We start from the raw sequence: 23,075 nt of genomic DNA on the forward strand, positions 1-23,075 counted from the left end.
TTTCACCATCAAGTTTTACATTCAACAGACCTGGTGAAAAAATGTATATTCAAAGTCTGTACCTTTATACATGCATGAGTAGTGTATTTCCTTTAATGCTCATTGTATTTCTACATTACCATGTGCTGGTATAGTAATCTTGCTGGTTTTGAATATGCAGAAGAAATCTTCAGCAGTTTGGGTGGGGGTGTTGGGGGGGGAGGAGCATGTACTGTTACCATGGACACAAAAAATGCAGCAGAATTTTGAACTTCTACTTTTATAAAGTGTTAATAGTGTTCAGTGTTCCTGAATGCAATTTTCATAAATTAAAATCGTATGTCACACACCACATAAATGAATGCATGATTACAACATTTTTTCTTTTGAATAATTATGCAACATTTAATGGCAGTTAGCTTTTTTATGATGTATGAGCAATATGAGCTTTGGGTTATGAAAGAAGTGTAATGTAACGTAATTCAGTTTGCCTGCAGCATTTGCTACATTTTATTTATTTATTTAGATATTGACATACTCCAAAATGCTCTCTGAACTGGTCACTAATTGGTTTAAATCTCATTATTTTATGGAATTTTCAATAAAACTGTTGAACAGTGGAAATCTGGCTGAATGAACACATTCAGCAACAACAGGGGCAGAACAAAGAAACTCAAATGACATTATTCACCTCTGCACTGTTAATTGTTTTATTCAGCTCTGCAATTAAACTCTTCTTGTAATTACTGCTGCAACTTCTGAATAGCCTGCTTATAAATACATATTTTTCTGCTTTGTTGGGCTCCTAAAATCTACATTTTTGGTCTGCATTGTTGAATGTGGGAAATCAAGTCTAAATGCATTCACACTATGAAGTGGACACATCTTAACTGAAGTGAACACTGTGGCCTCACTCTTGTTCTTCATTCAAACTAAAATGAACAGTATGCACATGCTCTTACGGAAAATTATCTGCTTTATTTATAAACAACAATTAGCCCAAGGCCTCGTCTATAATTTAAAGCAGTAAATTGCCTTATATATGCATGGCAGTCGATTCTTAACTATAATGGAGTGATACACACCTCAGAATCTTACTAAGTTGACAGTAAAATAAATCACTACTATACGGCAAGGGTAAAACTCTGATGTTCATGTTGATCAAATCGGTCAAGGTTGTGCTTAAAGGGAAGTGTCACCAGAACCTGAACTCATAAAATGAGTGTAACTCCATATGACCAGGAAGCTTTTAAAAAGTGCTACTGGAGATATTACACAATATTTCTGTATGGGAATGCCGGTTTACAGGAGTCCGTCTCACTCCCTTACTCCACTGGGAAGTGTTTCAGTCAGGCAGACCTTCCATCCTCCGCTAATAAAAAGGTCCCATCAGATTAAAATGGGAATGCAATAGTCAAGCTTTATGTTCGTAGACTGTAGGAGTGGATGATATTTACCCGTTGGGAACATTTACTGTGATTTTGGGGTCACTTTCATATGTCCGCATACTGGGTCCCTTCAGTCCACAAAGTAATTGCTTTACTCAAGCCTAAATGTCATTTTGACATTTTTATGTTTTTGAGAGAAGTGTCATGGATATTAAATATAATCCATCGAGGAATTTATTGGGAGACTGTAGGAAACAGAATGAAATCAAAGCCCATGACAGCTTGCCTGGCAACCAGTGAATGCCTCCTGCCAAAACGAGTGTGGGGTACCCAACTGGTTGCATCATGATTTTCTTAATAAATGTCAGCTTTATTGGAGCGCTTCTCCTCACATCTGAATGCCTTCGAGTCAGAGGTTGCGCGCTCCCGCTGTTGCGTTGAAGCTGGATCCATCCTTTTCTATTGCCATTCAGATTTCGGTCTTGGCAACTGTTGGGACACTTACCAGAGGGTGGCAACCCTGATTAAAACAAACCGTGACACGAGGGCAGCAGATATAATGCGGTCAGTGACCTCTGAATTAGCCTCAGATTCAGCTGGAGTCACGGTCGGGAATGTCCGGTTTCACTCCAATGACCTTAAACGTCTCGAAGAGACCTGGAGCATGACTTTCTGTCTAATTGTTCCTGAAAGCAAACCGTTTCAATGGGGTGGTTCTGTCTTTGATCATCCTACAAAGGCCATAGGATCATCATTGAGTGTGGGAAGAGATGCTTTAGCTCTTTTTATAGTTTTGCAATATCCTATATTGAAGTTCTATTCCTGAGTACTTAATATAAACATGTTTAGAGCACATTGCACATGGATTATGTCATGCAATTACATGTTGCATATCTTGCAGTAACATACTGTAGAGGTAAGTAGTTTTCTTGTCAAACACCAAAACAGCTAACATGCAACCTTCTGTCAACACCGCTCTAATGTCAAGGTGACGTGATTATCATGCTAAGTTGTTGCAGACTGTAAGATCAATAGATGGCTATGTGGTTGCCAAAATGCCACAGCTGTTAAACATTTTTTATTATGCAAAATGGCATTCTATCATAGTGGGTTTTTTTTCCTGTTGACTTGGATTTGCACTGTGAAGTTCCTTTGTGTGGGTGTCATAGTCCATTGATGATGGCCTCCAGCCAGACCCTGGACATAATACACTTCATATTTTCTCAGTGGCGTCCCTGCTGCTCAGGCCTCCTCAGCCTGATGAATAAGTTTACACACACCCCAACAGCTCTGCCAGCGCACAGCTAAGGCGTCCATCCAGAGAGGAGAGGACAAACATTTTTGTTTTGTAACTGTTTGCACAAACTGGATGGAGATTATGATAATGAAAATAAACAAGGAAATTCTGAAGAGAGAAGGATTCAGACCTCAAGATCTCTCTACCGCAGAGCTGAGGGAATGCTCAACAAAGGAAGATGGATGTGACCAAGAAAAATGACAGAAACATGGAAATAGGAGGTGTCTGTAGAGCTGGAAAAGCATCACTTAGGCTAATGGTTCCATAGTTTTCAGCCACCCGGAGGAGTTGTCAGATGGACATCAAGGCTCATCAGGTGCAAGCTCCAATTAATTGGGTCATCTTTCTTCTGGCTGCAGCCTCAGAATAACCCTTAAGGTTCTATTGGCTCAGTCTACATTTGAAAGAGATCAATGGGAAATTTCTATATAGATGTGAAAATAGTGCCCCATTTAAAGTATTTGACAAGATGATGAATAAACTACCCTCCATGCAAAAGCCCACTTATTCAGGAGTCATTTTCTATGGAGCCTGGCAAAAGAATATCAATAACACCAAACTGGAATGGATCACTTTTATAATTAAAGCATGTGGACATTCCTTTTAGCCAGCGGAGGCAATACTGCGTATAAAATGATCAATGCTTCACGATATTTGCAGGCAAGCAGATGCAGCAATTAATTTTCATTAAAGACAGGAGGTTGTTAATGCCCGTCAGTGATGGAAGTATAAGGAGAAGCCCATGTCTTGATTGAACACAACTGGTCTTCAGCGTAGCCGGCAATTTGTTTCTTTAATGTTCTTTGAGTGTAATGGGTGTTCGCATGGCCAGAATACAGACAGAACACATTATGCTTTAAGCTAAGAATGGTATGCTGAAAGCGTGGAAATTCTTGAACTTTCGGTGTCTTCAATTATTCAATAGGGTCATAGTTATTATTTGATGTCTTGCAGGGAGCATTTGTGGAATTTTAAACAGCATGACCAATGATAAAATTGCACATCATAGGTGTTTCAAAATCCTGTCAGAAACCAAAAAAAAAAAAAAAAAACACACTATCCTACAGCACTGTACATACATTTCTTCAGACTGTGTAAAATAAATGCATGTTAGAACAGATGGCAACAGGATGATAATTGTTTTTCACAAAGTAAATTGAATTTCTCCAAATATTAAAAAAAAATTGAGAAACTATTCATTATAATATTGCTTCTTAATGTGATTTTAATGCTTCTGTTCTTTTTAGTATGGGTAAACATAATGGATTTTATGAACTAATTTCATTAAATCCCAAATGTGCATTTAAGTATAGCTTACAGACTATGCAATCTTTACAACAACAGAAACCAAAGCCATTTCAGTTTTACTAAAGCCTACTACCCCTACACTGATTTACCACCATAGCTATTGCAACAAGATAATGACTGTAACCATGTAAGTCAGGATAGTGATGACCACAATTCCCTTTATTTTTGCTGTCCTTTTCCTTCCTAGACATGATAAATACAAGTATTTTCATAACCTTTCTGTCCCTTAGTTGGGTTGTATTGGAGTGCAGAGTTAGCTGCTGTAACTTGAAGTGTGCATTGCACCCTGTTACGAGTCATTGCTTCCCCTTACTCCACCTGACGATGCCCAGCCAGCCAAACACCACATATTGGATTAACTCCATGACAGATTGTGTGTGGCAGATGCACACGACCAAGTACAGTTGGATGAAAGATAAAAGAAATGGAATGCTGTATGAGTGAGAGAGAGAGAGAGAGAGAGAGAGAGAGAGGGAGAGAAGAATAACAGGAAGCAGAAAACAATAATAATAATAATAATAATAATTTAGCATATTACAAGTGTCATACCTGTAATGTAAAAAAAAAGAAAAAACCCTCAAGAGTAGAGGCGTGTATAGTGTTAGATGTATATTTCTTAATAAGAGGGATGCCTAAAATAAAGAATTGTTCAAAATACATATATATATATATAATATGTACCATAGCTGTGAAAAGAAAACACAGGTCATGGGATATATTTTCTGTTTATGTCTCCCATTATATAATGTCACAGGGGTTACTATGACTACAGTATAATATAAAAAGTGCATATAACATTAGTTACAATAGAGAATGTTGTCACTTGTTGTCGCTTACTTCAGCAACATTGGGGTAGTGGGGAGTACAGTCTACTTTTTGATTCTCTGTCCTGAACATTCAACAATACCTTCTGTTTTTCGGCTGATTAGAGAGAAAATTCCCCTCAGACACATGAAGGCTATGATGTGTTTGGCCTCCATTCAGTCGAACACATGAGTCTGTCAGGGATAGAAAAAGCTCTTTCATACTAGAGTCAATTATAATGGAATGTGGACTGTCTGTGGGTTATTTCTGTCATTTTAAACACTCAGCCTTTGGAGAAACCCATTTGGCTTTTTTTTTCTTCTCCAAGGACAGGGGTATTGCGAGGTCAAGGATGAGACCAGCCTATCTGGTGGAGGATGTGCTAATTCAGTTGGGCACCTCAAACACCTCACAAAATCCCTCAATCAATCTGATCTTTTCAGGTCTGACATAAATGGCTTGAAATTAACACCTGCAACTCAGAGACAATGAGCCTCATTCACAAAACATGCATACAATCAAATTTATCGTTAGCTGTGCTTTCAAACATTTCCACAAACGTTTCAAATTTGTCATTTGTCATTTTTGTCAACTGAATTTAATCTTTGGTAAAATCAAAATCTATGTATTTGGAAATAAAGGCATATGCAGACAATGTTTCTATTTAAAATGCTTTATTATTCTTGCAAGTAATTCTAAGTAGTTACAGACCTTATGTTCAAAAAGTGCTTATCAATACAAACTTAATATAATAATATATTCATATTAAATATACTATTGTTTTTACTTTCATTAACTAAACCTAAATCTGATCCTACAGTAAATTATTCACTAGCTTTTTATTTCAATTTCAGTTTAGCTTTATTTAGTTTGGTAGTTTTAGTTTTAGCCACCGTACATTACTGTCACTAGCTAGGTAGCATAGGCCTACTATGGATTAATATTAGTTACATCATTAATGTTGGCTAAATATATTCAATAGAATTATTCTATGGTCATCATCACTGTTTTGCTATATTCAGTTGGCCCACTGGTCAACAGTGTTTTAAACCACCATCCAGTAGTATTTTTTTTTTAAATCCCTTTTCCCATTAATATGGAAAGAAATAAAGATTATTGTAAAATATTGTAGGCCCTAACGGTGATCAGTGGCACAATCAAATGTTCAAGTATTGAATTTGATCCACTTCCTCTAACCTCCCTGATGCCCCTCCTCCACAAAATTATATTTGTTGCTATAGGCCTGGCTAGTACCATAGATTCTACAGGCCCACTGTCTGTTTTTAACTGTACACTATCTAAAATGTATTTTTAGATTCAAAGGAGTGTTTGTAATGTGGCGCTAATGAAGATATAGTATGTTCTTGTCATATTTTAATGATGTCACTGATGCTCAGCATTGCCTGTCATTCTCTGGATACAGGCTGCCAGGTGGGTATTCCCACTGACAACATGACATGTCTTAATTTACCTGCTGTCCACTGAATCAAATTAACTAACTCAAAAATCATGTGCATCCTGAGAAAAGATTCCAAACTGTTCATATAAAATGCCAGCCAAATATTGGTAAAACATGATATCTTAAAAGTAAATTTTTCCCTAAAATAAAAGCAATGATTATACAGTTAGGCTTTCTACATTTGCAAATCATGAATAAGCAATAACTCAGCTGGTGACTGATGATTCCCATATTATGTGCTCTATGTCAGGATATAGGTGCACATTTCTATTAAATTGCACATCACTCTCATGAATGGTTATTACATGGTCACTTTTTTTCTAAAGTACTTTTTGCTTCAGGATGAATGACAGCCACAGCCATCATTGTAGCCATGGCAGCAAAATGTACACTGAATGGACTTGCTAAATAGTCCATATACGGTTATAAAAAACCAGTCCCTTTTCATGATACACACAGCTGCAAGAAATATAACAAAAATCTGAGTACATTTTGACATCGTGTAAATAGTTTAATAAGATTCTAGAAATATTTAATGGTCATTTTAAAAGTCAAACATTCATACATGGTGCATAGGACTAAATAAAGAGCAGAATGTAGTGTCTGCTTGATGAATCCCAACGGTCATGTCCAGGGATCTGTGGGAGCCATTAAATCATATAACATCACCTACTTCTCTCCTGGCCCAGTAACAATTATTTTATTACAGAGCCATTGTTCCCAAGGTTTTACCTACTGACAAATATGTAAATATGTATATCTACAAAGATGTTCTTGATTGCTAATGCTAAAGCTTTTGCAGACGGCATTGACCCGTAGATTTTAAATAACATCTGCCAAAAGCCCCAGTCAAACACGGATGCTCGGAATGCAGGAGATGCGCCTTTTGTCACCGTGCTGTGTAATTTATGCAAAATATATGCTAATGAGCCCCCCCAGTCTGTTTGGCAAAATAAATCCCATTATCTGTACAAATGAACGCGAAATGCCAGGGCTGTCAAGGTGTGTCATTTAATGCATACATCTTCATTTCCGAACCCTCAGAGAGCAGCCTGATGCTCTCATTAGCCACCTGTGTTACCCTTCTCACCATGGGTCTGCCTCTCGCCCTGACATTTTAGGCATCACAAATTAGCGTGCACATCAAAGGCGGCTCTGTTCTAATGGCCCCGTGGTGTTTCCGAAGGAGAGGTGAATGTGGTAAAGCGTTTTATGCGGCGATGTTGGCCCCGCTCCTCCATGCAACGGCAGTGCCATAAATTCCTGAGGAATCAGCCCATCCCTACAGAAAAAAAAAATATGGAGACAAAGAGAATCTTTCAATAGCACATAAAACCCTCTTTCAGGTATCTACCAAAGACCATTCTATTGTTATTTTGCTTTTGTTTTTCTGTTTAAATGGGTAAAACTATTATAGCCTTCATGCAACTACTTATTCAGTCCCATTTAAACTTCCCTATGTAATGCAACACACTTGTAGAAAAAGAAGAGGCAGCCTCACTGGTCTGCCAATAGATCTCAGTGACTTGGAATGTGAGTGATTATTGCGGTGCGTTTGGCTGGGGCTTTTATGATTCTTGACCAAGCCAGCTCAACCTCCTGATGTTTCATGAACAGTGATGTGTAAGGTGATTTTAATAGTATCAATTAAGGGCAACAATGTGCAGCTCATACTCTAGGATGTGTTTATGTCCATGAGGCAAAGTTGATGCAAGATAGTTCACCACAAATTAAAATTGGCATGAGAGCTGCCAGTTTAATAAAAATGGTGTTAAAAAGACATTTTTTTGTTCACAGCCTTTGGGCCAGGGCTGCCCAACCCTGTTGTTGGAGATCTACTGTCCTGTGGGTTTTCACCCCAGGCCTACCAAAGCGCACCTCATTCAATAAATCTTGTTTAGCTGCTAATTCGTAGAATCAGTAGTGCCAAATTAGGGTTGAAATGAAAGGGATGATAGATCTCCAGGAACAGGGTTGAGCAGCCCTGCTGTCAATATTATGCATACATTCAGTGAAGTCTGTGTTGTGGATCTGAAATATTGGAGGCTTTGCTATGGTTTGGCAACTTGTGAAAACATAATGGAAAAATTCCAACACTGCACACTACAGTGTGATGCCTGTATACATAGACACACTTTGATATCTTTATTCAGTGCTATTCTCTCCTGGGGTGTAATGTCACCTGCTGTGATGTGTGGATCATTCTATCAGCATCATATTCTCAGGGTTTTCAGCTAAATTCTTCAGTATAGCAGCGTTGAGTTTTTCAGTGTTAGAGAACGCTGATAACAGTGTGGGTGGGTAACCGATTAGCGGATGCAGGTGTGTGTGTGTGTGTGCGTGTGAGTGAGTGAGAGAGACAGACAGAGAGAGAGAGAGAGAGCGGAAATAACCCTCTCTCATTAGATACAGCCACCCCCATCTCTGCCCCCGCGTCACCACTTCCTGGAGAGGGACAGGAAAAATCCCTTCAAAAGCCGGGATGGCCCTGCCAAATCAAACACGACCTGCGCCCCTTTCTCACTCAGGAAGCGCTGGGGTCATTTTCCTGCAAGTGCTGTCACAGCATCCTCTTAAAGCACTCTGCATTCTCAGATCTAATGCACAGTTATTTTAGAACGTTATGTTTGCGGTGGTGCAGTGGATTCTGCTTAATTAGACCGTCCATCTTATCTCCCAACCATTTAATTTCTTTCCCTCGACACGGTGTAATCATTTGCAGATTAGTGTATTTCTTTACTGCCTGGTTGCACAGGGTGCTACATGATGCCATATGATGGCAGGCTATTGTCTCCTACTGAAAAAAAAAAACAGGTGCTTGTTAAAATTCTAGCTAAACCAAACGTGTTAATGTTAACGTTGTTGACTAGCGCTGTAAATGTGCAAATGAATTCATTTTTTGTCCTTTCATATTTGTTTCCACAGAAAAACGCTTACTCAAAATGCAAATTACACAAGTGAATGTCATACTGTTGAAGGTATTTACATATTCTTGTTCTGCCTGTGTGGCTGACTCTGACATTGAACCCAGCCAATGACATTACATAGCAGAGGGGCGGTGAAAAGCAGTTGTGGGGGAAAGTTCACACAGCAACCTGTAAAAGGAGTTGCTGCAGGGACCAATAATTAACTGACAGGAAGGATAAGTCTATCAACTATGAACACCATGGAGGAGTCGTGAGGCACATTTGATTCTACTACTGACAACTGCTAGGTTGCAAAATCCCAATAGAATATTTAGTTAATATGTAAACAGATATACACATTAGCAGTGAACAGGGAGATGGTAATAACTTTACTTCTAGCAGGCAGACATTGGAGGAGACATTGAAGGGGAGGTGGGCGTGATTTTAGAGATTTTTTTTGCGTCGGACATGTCTCCTCCCGTCAAGAGCTGGGTCTGCCTTCATAATTAAACAGTTCCATCCCCGGTCCTCTCACGGTGATGACTGACGGCTCAAGTGAAGATAACTGTTTACTCGGACTAAAAATAATAGGTTCCACATAAACGCGCATGCCAGGCGCGCATTCCGGTGAAATAGAGACATGTCAGTCTATAAAGACGTCCAGTCGGAGGATGCAGCCGTTTTGTCCAGTGGTTATCACCCCTGCCTGTGCTTAGGGCGTGGGAGGGGGGCTATTATTAGCCTCATCAGGGCGACATCTCTAGAGAGCTCTGAGGACGGATCCCCATTACCTGGGTGTGTCCTTCGCCGCTCAATCACTCCCAGGGACATCATAATATGACCTTTATTAATATCAGTAATGCCGAAACTATTTACAGCTGGTCATCCTTGTCGTATGGCCTGCTATTCATTAAACTGCAAACTCAATTAATTCCCGGACAGGCAGAGCAGCAGCCTTTCTGTTCGCTGCCCTTATAACGCACGGGTCATTTCCAGACATATGGTCTTGATATGGGTTTCAAAGAGATAAGATTGTAATTATTCAAGATTATATAATGAAAGGCACGTATTAACTGTCCACATATTTTGATAGGACTTTTTGTCATTGTGCACTGCTATGAATTGCTATGGCACTGGTTTTGGTGGTTGTTCTTTATGCTATCTTTTTTTTATTTTCCAAAAATGACCATTGGTTGGAATGCTTCAAGAACGACATTATAGAAAGGGGGTACCTTCTACAAGGTGCTGTTAGAATTTGCCAGTTAACACATTCAAGTATACTAAATTATCAGAATTGATTAAAATGCTCAGTAGCATTTTAATCAATTTTAGTCAAGGTGATATGTCTAATACACAATATTTGAAAACAGATATGCAGTCCAGTCGAGCAAATATGTTTAAAATTGGGATAGATCAAGTACACTGCACACAATGCTTAGGGTGGTGCTCCTGGCCCAAAAAAGAGCAAAGGACTTCATCTGAAACAGGTACAGAACTTCCCAGAATAATGGCTCAGAGAGACAAAATATTTTTCATATAAAATTATTAAAAATTGTGTATTGAAAAAAAAATACTTCAAAACCCACGACAGGATTCATGCAGATTTGTTTCTGCTCAGTTAACCTCCCTCAGAGCTTGTTTCATACTTCTCTGTTATTTGGACAGTCATGGTCATGGCAATTGAATTCTACTGAGAATAAGTCCTTTGCTGGCACAATTTTTAGTGTTAACGCCAGACTGCTTAAACAACAAGGGAATCGGGAAAAACCTCTGCAACGACTTGATACAGTAGATTTGTTTCAGACAATGTTTTCTTAAGCATTTTCTTGGAGGAACCAAGAGTAGTTTTGTGGGGTTAAAAACGTAACTGTGCTTTACTGTACGGATATTGTTGTTTGAAGTAATGTAAGATCCTGTGAGGGCCACTTCATTTGGGTTCCTTTTCAAATCCTTTCCAAAATCTTCTTGCAACATAAAACCACATCAGATATCAACCATTCTGTGGTTCAGATCTTAGAGTGCCCAATAACTCACGCACATTATCCCAGCTGAGGATGTGCAAATTTATTGCCTCTTTGATAGCTGTGTGTTGGCGTGACATTCCGCCACAAATGCAAATTTTGCTTGAGCAGCCACCGGCACGTATTCCATAACAAAAAGTGCATTGCGTTACAGACCACACATGCACCAGGCATCCTATATAAATCCCTAAATCCCCTCAGTCCGCCATTTTCCTCCGGAGGAACGTGTGCGGCCTTGTTGCAGTATGTGGGGGTCACCGGCTTGCGCCGCAGCTGTCCCTGGCGCAGCCGTGTGACCTGCACCCCGGGCCGCCCTCCGTTGGCGCAGCCAGCCGTTAGATCCCCGACGCGGCAGACCCCAGTCATGTCACCGCGGGCCCGTCTCTGAGAACCATCCCCGGTTGCCGGGACACAACACCATTCCATTTGTCTGCAGCACGCCTGCTGCTCCCGCGGTGGGCAAGGCCTGACAATCCCAAGCTATATACACCCCCCACCCTCTACACCAACAGTTTCTTATCCATTTACCAGTCTCATTCAGTGTTGCAGAGAAATGTAATACCTGTGGAATTTTCCCTAGTAGAATCAACAAGAGGAGTGCCATTTGTATTAAACAGTTAGACAACAAAAAAGGAGTTTCGGGACCTCCAAGGGAGTTTTCATGTCACCCTTTCTGCCTTTTTTGACCATTTTTGGTCTAGACATAAAATTCTTCTGTGCGTGTGGAGACAAGTGCACAACCCAAATCAGAAGGATGTTTTTTTGGTTGCTCTCAGCTAAAGATGTACTAATAATGAGCTCACTCACAACGGTGTGCTTCTCTGAAGTCTTGATGATTGAAGGAAGAAAGGGGTGTTTGTAAGATATCACTGTGACCGTGCCGCTACACTGGAAATAATCTGATACTGGTGCATTAATGAGTCATACTGCACCCTCTTGTCATGGCATGCTGAGATCTGTTAACAAAGGGCATTCTTTATCATTATCAGAATATTGTTATTGATATTAATATTATTATTTTCCCTAAATAAGAAAATTATGATACTTCTTCAGTGTTGCAGTTTATGCTGACAATACCATGGCTTGCCTAGTGATGGAACGGTAACTGGATCAGTTTCTTAGTAAGCAGGAGCATATAAAAACAATACTGCAGTAACTGTGATTATAAAACAAACGAATAAACAAACAAAAAATATATTTCTTCCAGATTTCTACACTCTACTGCCAAGTCTAAAGAAAATGAGATCTTGATTGGTCCAAATGGAATCGGGGGGAGTTCTTTTGTTTGCTTTAGTGAATGACTTCTCAGGTGCCAAATAAGTTTTATGGCCTGCTTTCAGCCATAAAGAGAACGTACCCCTGGTGGTACTAGTTCAGTTACTTTTTCCCTCAGACTGCCTTTCACAGTCAAGGTGACCTGTTCTTCTGGGACACAAAAAAGTTTTATTACTGAGACCACATTGTATATTATATTGCCTTGAGTATTTACTCAGCGTTGGGTGTACGGTGACCCAGAACCATGCTGACAGCCAACGAATGAATGTTTGTGTGTTGACGACTTGGGTAAACAACAAAACATATTTTCACAGGGATAATCTCCAATGTTATGCATAATATCAGAGATGAGAAAAGTAGTACAGTACAAGCGTAAAATGCATCTTTTCTGGAATTGAAAACAGAATACCCTCCCTACTTTTTTATTTTTTCTGGCTCCCCATAAACAATAATGGCATTTTTGTGAGTGGGCGAAAGGAACTGTCTGTCAGAAAGTGATCTAAGCCCTCCCCACTCATTTCAGTGTGGAAGCAGCCTTCACCGGCACCTACTTGATCTGGAGACACAATATCCTTATTTATGTTTATACTGTAAGAGAATCGGACTTTTCCAGGCTGTCTCATTCACCTGGTGGCAGGAGAAATGTGATCTCTGAAAACGATACAGGTTGCCAACCGCAGAAACAGTCATGCGAAAAAAGAATGTACTATGTGCTGAAAATGTGCCCTGCAAATACTGTATTTTACATGATAATTTTAAAAAGTTCTAAACTTTTGAGTAAAATCTCCAATTAAAAAAGAAAAATTTAGTGATGTAATATAATTTCTATCACCAAGGTAGAAGTAAAGAAGAATGCATTTCCAAATGTGTAAACACTGTTAATTACTTTAACTGTGACTTTGGAGTTCAGACACTTCAAACTATGTCCGTGTTTTATAGTGTGCTGGAAAGAAGCAGCCCAATACAGCAGCTGATTGTAATCTCCAAAATTGCCATGTGCTATAATGCCTCCACCCTTTGCTGATTTTTTTGGGCTGAATAGATTTCATTGATTTCTAGACTCTCCATTTGGGTGTGGATCTCTGCCTTTGCACATGGGTATGCGTGCACCTGTGTACTGTTTGTACTGTTCCACTACCATTTTCTGTGTTTGTGGATTGTATTCAGACATGTTGAGTTACTGCTTGGTCTTGGACCAGACTTTCAGAACATTCATTGCCATTTCTCTGTGCTACTGCATGCTTTTTACTGCTAATAGCTAGAGTTTTCTAAATAGCATAAAATAAAATGTCTTGGTTATTTAATAGAAAATGTTTATTCATATAAAATGGATTGTGCATCGCCATTTCATTTCCCTGATTGACTATTTTTGTGGATTCAACAGCAGAATGTATTGCTTATTCCTGTGTTGAAAAGGATGTATCTGTCATTTGGAGGCTAGCAGACTGTAAACATTTTTTTAAATATTATTTTCATTATTTTTTGGCCAATTTTGAAGTATCATCTAAAATAAAGTTCCATTAATAATCAAATGTTGGGTTACATGTTTGTCCTCTAGGATATGATTCTGTTTTATCAGCATTTTTCAGGGCAAGGCAGATCAATTAGCAGGCTCAGATCTGCTGCCGTACAGCAACTTAGCATACTTTTGCTCTTATCAGGACCCTAGTTGTCCTTATCTCCCAAAGGAACTGTGAATTATAGCTATTGGGGAGCCATTTTGTTTTCAGTTAGAAAACAAAGCCCATCTTCATTTCATTTCTACTTTTCAGTGTTATGTTTTAAACCGCAGTACCAGATCCTAAGCAAAACAACACACTGTCTGTCCTTGAAGATTATTGCATGTACTAAAGTCGAGGTTATGGTGTTGCAGAACGGAAAATGTGTACGAGACAGAAATTTGACCCGAGCTATAAATTCTCCACCCTTCGGCGGGAGCTATTCGTATCACTTGCTCCTTGTTGCCCTCGTGTCTGCATGTAATTTTGGGCAAGCAACCATGACACACAGAAAATGGGCGATATTCATTTTAAAAAAGTATCCTAAGAATGTAAGATTTAGAAGGACGTATAAGACAACATAAAATATAATGAAAACAGGTTTTAAATGGCAGTTTGAACATGATGTAAGACATTGAAAGGAATCACTACACAGCTACAGTATGTACAATGCAGTATAGTGATCAAGACAATTGATCAAAGTTATGCATTTTTTCATCCTCAACCAGAGAAATGGAAAGATCTCTGATCTTAAAAATTATTTAGCCTAACTGACCTGAATTTCACTAAGAAAAAAACACCTTAAAATTTTTATTTAAAACAACATTACTAAACACTTGGCATAATTTTGTGGCATTTTAACTATGCAGATTTAAGGAATGAATTTGACCTACCCCTCAAGTTAATCATTACCTGTACATTCTGCCTTTGTTTGGACCTACAATTATATTCTGTGTTCTGTGTCTCAGACAATGTAATTTGAAATCCCTGATCAGCAGTGTTTCCATTTTGGGTGATGTTTCTGTATTGTCTATTCATGCCCTGACCTGAAGCCCCATTGTGTCCTCTGGGAGTCTGGAATCAGGGAACTGCAGTGGTCATTCATTCTCCTGATTCGCCGAGGATTACTCCAGCCCAGTTAGACCTAGACGAAGAGTAGGAGAGAGGAGACAATGCCACCCAGTAAAGATATTCTTCTAATAAAAAAATGTTATTTTACTCATATTGTGTTAGCTCTGAGTGGTATGGAACATGTGTTCCTCATTGGTTTCTCTAGGTATTTTTAAATAGTCCCATCAGTTATTGAAGGTGAAGTACCACATATAGACAAGCAATTATTTTATGTGCTGAGCAACTGCAAATTTGCATTGTTAATTATCCTGTATTCAAGACAAAGTAGCTTCAATCAGTTCACATAATTAAACATTAATCCAAATGCATGTTTTTATTGTGCTGTCTGAAAAAATTTTGAAAGTATACTTTTTATTAGATGGGTTAAACAATAAATCTACATTTCCCTACTACTGCTGAGAGGACAGACATTGTGGTGATGGTGTTACCTACAAAACTCCAAAAAGCATAAAAACATAGACTTAGGACATAGTAATACTGCACATAGTAAATTAGTAACATAAATATGACAAATTGTTATGGTAATATGAGCAAACATGAAAGCTTCCTACGGAACTTCTAATTCTGGCCCAGTTTACTCTGACTGAGTAAATGTAGATGGTCGCTCAGTGCATAAGGAAAAGCTATTAACACTCACACAAACTTCACTCATGTACTAAGCAACTGCTTAATTCTCATAACAGAAATAGCTCTATTTACCTGGACTTTGAGCACTTCAGTGAATTTTGACTTAATTCAACACTTCTGGAGGCAATCAGCAGTGTAACAGGCAGCATGACTCAAAGAAAATGAAACAGGAAAACGTTTTAGCAATAAATAAAAGTGCATATTTTATATGAAATTATACTTAATTGCAACATATATTATTCACATAATATTGTTTAAGGGTAAACAAATACAAAAGGATAAAAGAAGGATAGAATAACTGGCTGGAGGTTTCTTGCTAAATTTGGAGGCTTCTGTGTTGTTCGATATCACTAAAACATTGCAAGCTCTCTGAAAAATCTCAGGAGGAATTCAGAAATGGATTGTGATGGTTTTTCAGCCATCGCCAAGCACCAGAAAAAAAGAAAAGTTGCATATGATTCACAATGCACCCTCAGTGGGTGGAAAGCACATGCAACTACACTGCTTTCAACATTAATTTCAGAAGCAAAATGACAAATGTTTATGCAAATTGGGCTCAGTACAGGGCATGTCCAATTCACACAGATAATTACGACTTATCACTCACAATTATCAGGGTTTTCAAAATGACCTGAAACCTGGCACTAATGTGGATCTTCTAAACAAAGGTTCCTTTGGGTTAAGAGAGACAGAAATTATTCATCACCACATGCCAAATTGCATGATGAAAAAGATTACATTGATCCTGCCCCCTATAATTTATTTTAATCTATAATGTAAATAGGCTGTTGTATATTGAGCAGAGACAAATATCTAGATTATAATTTAGATTTACAATTCCAATAACCATGTCACTTTTTGTGGCTCAGTTCCTTTGTTTTGTTATTAATATTTCTGCACCATTATTTATGCACCAAAGTAATTAATCGTAAAAAGGCATTTTGTTTGTAACAGTCCTGTTATTGAATCAACGCTTGCTCATATTCAATAATAGGTATCAACAAAATTACCCTTTCACGTTTTATGCATTCAGAGATAATTTGACACCAAGAACCATTTTTGAGACTTTTATTTACTTATTTTGCTCAAACAAGGAAGAAGAGACAAAACCTCAAAATGTAAACGAGTGCAGCAGAGATGAAACATAATCCTCTCTCATAAAATACCTTATGAAGGCTGATCTGATGGACTAAACATTTTGTTTCACAGCTAAAACAAAAAGAAAGTGACATATTTATTGTACTTGTGAGCTACACTCACGAACTATTTGGGTGCTCAGTTATTTTATTTTCATCAATACTTGAATCGTGCTTGAATCAGTCATTCAATTTGGCATGGGTAGTGGCATTCACAGCTGTTCTCAATGAACAGCATGACTTGTGCTCTGTACGTATTTTTAGAGGATCAACCCCTGAGAGTGAAAGTTAACAATTTGTCATTTTGGAGCTATGGCAGTTCTACATCAGCCATTACCTTATCTGCACCTCATGGATATCTAGCTCAGGCAATATCTAGTCTTTGCAACATCCTTGGGACCCTCAGCTCCCAAACCCCACCCCCCAGCCCAATCCAGTCTGAAAGTCGATCGGTTTTTCAACACGGCATTGTATTCTGGAAACAGTCGCAAGACGTAAAAAAAAAACCAGAGAACACACAGGGGAGAAGGGGTCTGAGTTTCCTCATGTTCCCTATATTGAATTTCTGCGGGTCTTTACATCCCTTCACAGGAAACTGGTTGTGATGGACAAAGGTGTGCCTGGTCCCGAAAGGTTTATGTCCCGCGAAGGTTTTATTGTCTTGCCTCAATAGCCATCTCCCTCAGGCCTGCAGATGTTGATGGTTGAGTTTCTGCTGTGTTCTTTCTTGCCTTATTTCAGCAAGTGTTTTTACCACTGCTCAGCTAAGAATAGGAGATAAGGACATGGGAAAAAGTGCTTCTGCTCGATTGTATCAGTGCTTGCATACACATCACATCAATGAGATGAAACAATATTGATATACAGTATTTGGTCCTAATACCTCGATTAAAATTTATTTTTTTGTTTTTTGTTTTTTGATTCACTGAAGTGGTTATTCATTTCCGACCAATCACATTATAGAGCATAAAGTTATAATCAGTGATTAAACATGGCCATATTCTACTTCTGAATATGGTTTGTTTTCAATGTTATTGTTTTAAAAAAAAACATTTTAAATTTTTATTGTGAGTTCAACATAATTCCCTCTATAATTAGTCCATCGAATGAACCCCGGTCAGATATATACAACCCCTCCTGACTGAAATGTAAATGCACTTTTTAGGGTTTGTTTAATTATCCAGTCATCAACTGCTGAAAGTTGGCCTGACTATTTCCACTGAATGGTTGTGTGCATACATACCTTTTGCTGTGTTTAGTCTGGTTCTGATTTTATCCACTTGAACATGAGTGGTCTGCATAATGAAGTGTGAAGGGTTCCCATGCAGAGGAAGCAGTGCCTCACATTATGAAGCAGTACAGCAAAAACATTGCTTCCACTCCTGAAGAAAACAGTTTAATTTTTTACAGTAAATTACCTTCGTGAGGAGGTGGCGTGAGCTCTGTAGCAGGCATGATAAATCCATTTTAATGCATTTATTGCCAGTGTGAAAACGCTGAATTCATTAAATTTTGATCTCAGGCAATAAATCTGTAGTGTCAATACAGCATCTTCCCATGATATTTTTTCAGTTTATGATGGAGTTCTTCAAAGATCCTTAGGGACATGAGGCAAGATGGCTGTCATTTTTGAATTACCAAACTCATTTTATTAATAAAGCATCTTGCAGGTCTTTTATTTCATAGTGTTTTCAACTAGGAGAGTCTCATAAAAATAAATGTACCAAGGATTAATTCCTGAATCCCTGTAATGTATACGTCCATAAGAACCCAAATTGCCTTACAGGAGGTCAGAGGCTAGAGAATAATATTTAAATTACACCTAAAATCTGAGTGCCACTGAATTCTAAATTAAACACGGTCATAAAAAACTCATATTGCCATGGTAAATTATAGAAGAATGCGAAATTACAACCAGGGAGAAAGCTTATCTGATTAACTGCCTGTTGCCGTCACCATTTTTTCCATGTATTCCCATCACCAATAAGCACTACATTACATGTATATTAAATGCGTGTTCGTATAAAATGTGAACCATGAATGCAGTTTATCCCAACCACCCCCACGACCTTGCTGTGAATTGAAATCTCTTCACGCAGCATGTCAGCACAGTTGTTCCTTTCGTTATGCCCTGTGCTGTGGTAACATGCATCCCTACTCTGACATCACCTGTGCTGATGAAGTCTTCATCTACACACCCATACTTTTTACTATTTCTCTCTCTCTCACTCTCTCTCTTTCTCTCTCTCTCTCTCTCTCTCTCTCTCTCTCTCACACACACACACACACACACACACATACACCATATATATATATATATATATATTTCCTCTTGCTCTATAGTCTATTTTTCTTGTGTAAAAAGTGTAATTTAATAGGAAAGTTGACTTTTCTCTTCGAACTAGTCTAAAGATTAATGAGTCATATCAGTGTTGGGTCAAATTAGTGATGGTAAATGAGAAACAGATCTGTATTTCCTTACAACCAAAGGACTCTTAAAAAATATTTTTCATTTCAGTCCCTGTGGTGTGTCAATACAGCATCATCCAGCAAAATGGGCCTGTACAACAATTTATACTTCAGTTTGAAATGCTATTAAAGTTATGATAAAAAAAGACCAAAGTCGCAGATCTTCACCAATCACAATGAAACCGAGTAAACTACAAAGACACAAAGGACAGAGACCTGTGGCCCCATGTGTGAATGTCAAAAACAGTTACCCTTGTACTACGTCTGTGTTCCCTACAGACATCGGCTCCATAAATCCTCCTAATCCCTCATTGATTGATGGGTGGACAAACAGGCCTCTTTGTTGGATTCCAGATCCCGCATTGATCTCCCTACCCCTCTTCCTTTCATTCGTAAACAATTACAAATGCCATGCATGGACAAATATTTGTCTTTTAGGCTGCCATTCTATTCAAATAAATCCATATTTTCAGTGCCCTTGTTCTTGGAGTAGATGTGACTCATGCAACTGCTGCAAATGCAATGTGTTGAATGGGTTTGGAAATTAAGTTTCCTCTCTGTGACATACACATACAAATTCCCTGATGGATAGGGGAAGCCAGGTATTCCCTGCAGAAAGCTGTTGCCAGTTAATGCTTCTTTGGGAGGCTAGTGAGCTGCAGTGAGTTCCTATTGGAGATTAGGGAGTTGCTATCACTTGGTAACAATTATCAGCTGGTCTGATGAAGCAGACAGTATGAAAGATGCTGGCTTTGGACTTGATAAAAGCACCCAAATATATAACACTGTTTGATTTACAACCTGCATTTGATTAAAGATCACTTTGCTCTCATTAATATAATTTAACCACCAGTATTTTGCATGGCCAGTGTCCCTCATTTCGTAATCTCTCCAGCTAATTTGAACTGGGTGTGCATTCACACTAGGTCATCAGCATGCCTACTTCATGGAGTAGAATTACTATTCATAAGAGCAATATTGCATCTTTACATATTACAATATTACACACATAGTACATCTAAATATTGGAATCACTTTAGTCATTTGCATTGCTTATTCATGTCATGTTCCAAGCTTGCGGAGAAATTATTTTAGAATGTGAATGGAGATCATTTCACTTTTACAGATCTGGATTTGAAAGGAAAACCATTTAGCATTAGTATCAGTCTGATGGCAGCATTAACTGACAAGTCATCTGGGATTCCAGAAAGGCTCAGATATCAGAGCAAAGTTCCCCATTGCAAGAAAAATGGACACATTAGGATGCTTTAAAGGCAAAGGTAACACTTTATTGGAATTAAAATACAAAATCTACACAAGCCTTCCAAAATGCATTATTATGTATTTTACTCTGAGAAAGACTGCTCTGAATACGCATATGTGCATTGAAACAAATGGTCATTGTGAAAACTCAATCTACCTCATGGGCATGTGTCCATGGTCATTTTATTTGATCAAAAGAGCATAAAAGTGCCACTCTGCCTGCAACATTTAGCTCAGCTTTTTAAATGTGTGGAAATTCTTGGAGTGAACACATAAGGGAGTCAATTATGGACTTAATTGTTGACAGTTCCACTTATTTTGCATGGACGTAATTAACCCTTAAATGTCAGGAGTAATTTGTGACTGCTCATTTCATTAATTAATGCTGTAATTATACAAATGTCCTTTCTGTGTGTCTGTCTGTGTGTGTGTGCGCGCGTGCGTGCGTGTGTATATGTGTGTGTGTGTGTGTGTGTGTGTTTGTTTGTCCACCAACACATCAGTTGTAAAAGTTGAAGGTGGGATGGCTGACTGATAGGGCTACGATCTGGATGGTGATTTTGATTAAATTATTATTATTATTTTTAACATATCTGCACTGTAATGTGTATTTCATCATGGAAAACAAAACTAATAAAATTGAATTTTTGATATAACTATGCAAGTTATTAAGCATTCTGTGTTATATAAAGCAAAGTAAGTTGCTGCTGAAATTCCATTAATAAGACTGTTAAGATGCCACCAGTAAGATAATTAATATCATAAACCACATAAACAAATAACAAATGCCTGAAATTATTTAATCTAGGAACAAATGACTCAATCGTGATTTGAAATTGCCTGGCCTTTGTGAGTATTGATTTAGCAATCAGGGAAGTTGGCGATCGATGCATATATGTTAAGGGTGTCAGGACGCAAAAATGAAGATATTTATAAGAACAGCTGTACTCAGTCAGGACTTGCCCTGAGGGTGACCTATGTGTTAATGTTCACCTCTCAGAGAAAGAGGGTGAGTTAGAACATTAAACAATGCTCTGTAGACCCACATGCTCACTGCCCTGGCTGGAGATCTTATGCAAACTTTGACAATCCCATGGATTATACCATAAAAGGTCAAAATTTTGTCTGAGGGTCTTCATCCCATCCCGGAAAAATCTCACTGGATTATCTGCAGATCCCCTCCGAATCAAGACCAAAGATTAGCATTGCCTTACATGGCTTCACATGTTTCTTGCTCCACACTGTCTGGGACCAAGCAAGGTATCTAGCTATGGATTTTCCCAAAGTGATTTACAGTACAGCTCTCTGACAGTCTTGAATTAGCCTGCAATATGTGAAATCTCCATGTCATGTTAAAAGTGTTTGATGGACAATACAAATTTTGGAGACACATATGTATGTACAACAAGAGGAATACTGAATAAAATCACAATGAAACAGTTGAAACTATATAAATATTTTTCATAAAGATATGTAGAATACATTTACACGATTATGTAAATGCTTCCTTTTTGCTAGTGAAGGAAGTAGGAATGAGTGATAGAGTGCGCTTTGGGGACATTTTTATGTTTTACCTGGTGGTTACAGGTTTTTTTATCCTAGGAATTATACCTATGTTGTACCTTAAAGTACTGAGTACTTCTACATTTCTAGATGGTTTGAAAATGGTGGCAAAGTTGTAAAGTTGAAAACTACCATGGCTACGGGTGTCTGGAAACAAGCAGCGATAATGATAAGTAAGTGTGAATGGGGGTGTTAGTCTAGTAGGGTGGTTTGGGCATTTGCAAATTACCAGGTACTTGGTGCTTCTGCAAGTAGCCTGTGATGAGGCTGTTCGGTAGAATAAAAGGAAATGATGTAGAAAAGGGTCTGTTTTTAACACCACGTGGGATTCGTAATTGCGTGGCTTCCCTGCGTGTTTCTCGTCATCTCTCTGAAGGCCTGTCGGTGTTTCCACCTCTCCTGCGAGGCAGTTAGGGCAAACAACCAGCAAGCGCGGCCCTTGCCTTCATCAGCAGCTTCCCCGGAGGAGCAGACCGCAGTCACACACACACAGTGCTGGCTTTGTTCTGCAGGGATGGCCTTCCAGTGACGTAACACTGCAGGTTCTGTCCGTGCTGTTTTTTTTCCAGCAGGCTGAACTGTTTCTCGTTTTAGAACATGATCGTGATGATGATGCTGCAGGTATCCTGTTTTGCTGATGTCACTGTTGTTGTTTTTTTTTCTTCTGGAATGTGATTTGAAACATGATGAGCATGCATTCCCTCTTCTCCTAGTGTACTAATATAAAATGCTAAATAATATGAATTATTTATGTTTGTGAATGCTAAATATAATCAGTTTTATTATATTGAAAAAACTGTTTAAAACTGTTAATTTGTTTTATTCATGATAAGTAGAAGACCACCTATTGAGTGAATTACAGTTAATTTTGAGCTCAAATGGGGAACCATTAAAAAGACAAACGGTTCTAGACATTTGTTTGTGTTGATGTCTGGTCACTATCAGTGAGG

At 38.5% G+C, this 23,075-nt stretch overlaps 1 protein-coding gene and 1 long non-coding RNA gene across 3 annotated transcripts in view; one reads left to right on the plus strand and one right to left on the minus strand.

Annotated features, from left to right (window-relative positions):
* The window catches only part of sema3ab (sema domain, immunoglobulin domain (Ig), short basic domain, secreted, (semaphorin) 3Ab), a 115,767-nt gene that overhangs the window by 1,360 nt on the left and 91,332 nt on the right, over positions 1–23,075 (plus strand). The gene's annotated exons all lie outside the window — the stretch shown is intronic.
* On the minus strand, positions 5,467–19,081 carry LOC118231569. The gene is made up of 3 exons (XR_004766099.1): positions 15,767–19,081; positions 14,983–15,080; positions 5,467–7,517 (listed from the first exon to the last, which is right to left on the minus strand). It is a non-coding gene; the product is annotated as an uncharacterized LOC118231569 (long non-coding RNA).

Source organism: Anguilla anguilla, chromosome 7, assembly GCF_013347855.1.
Source record: "Anguilla anguilla isolate fAngAng1 chromosome 7, fAngAng1.pri, whole genome shotgun sequence".
Taxonomy (NCBI): domain Eukaryota; kingdom Metazoa; phylum Chordata; class Actinopteri; order Anguilliformes; family Anguillidae; genus Anguilla; species Anguilla anguilla.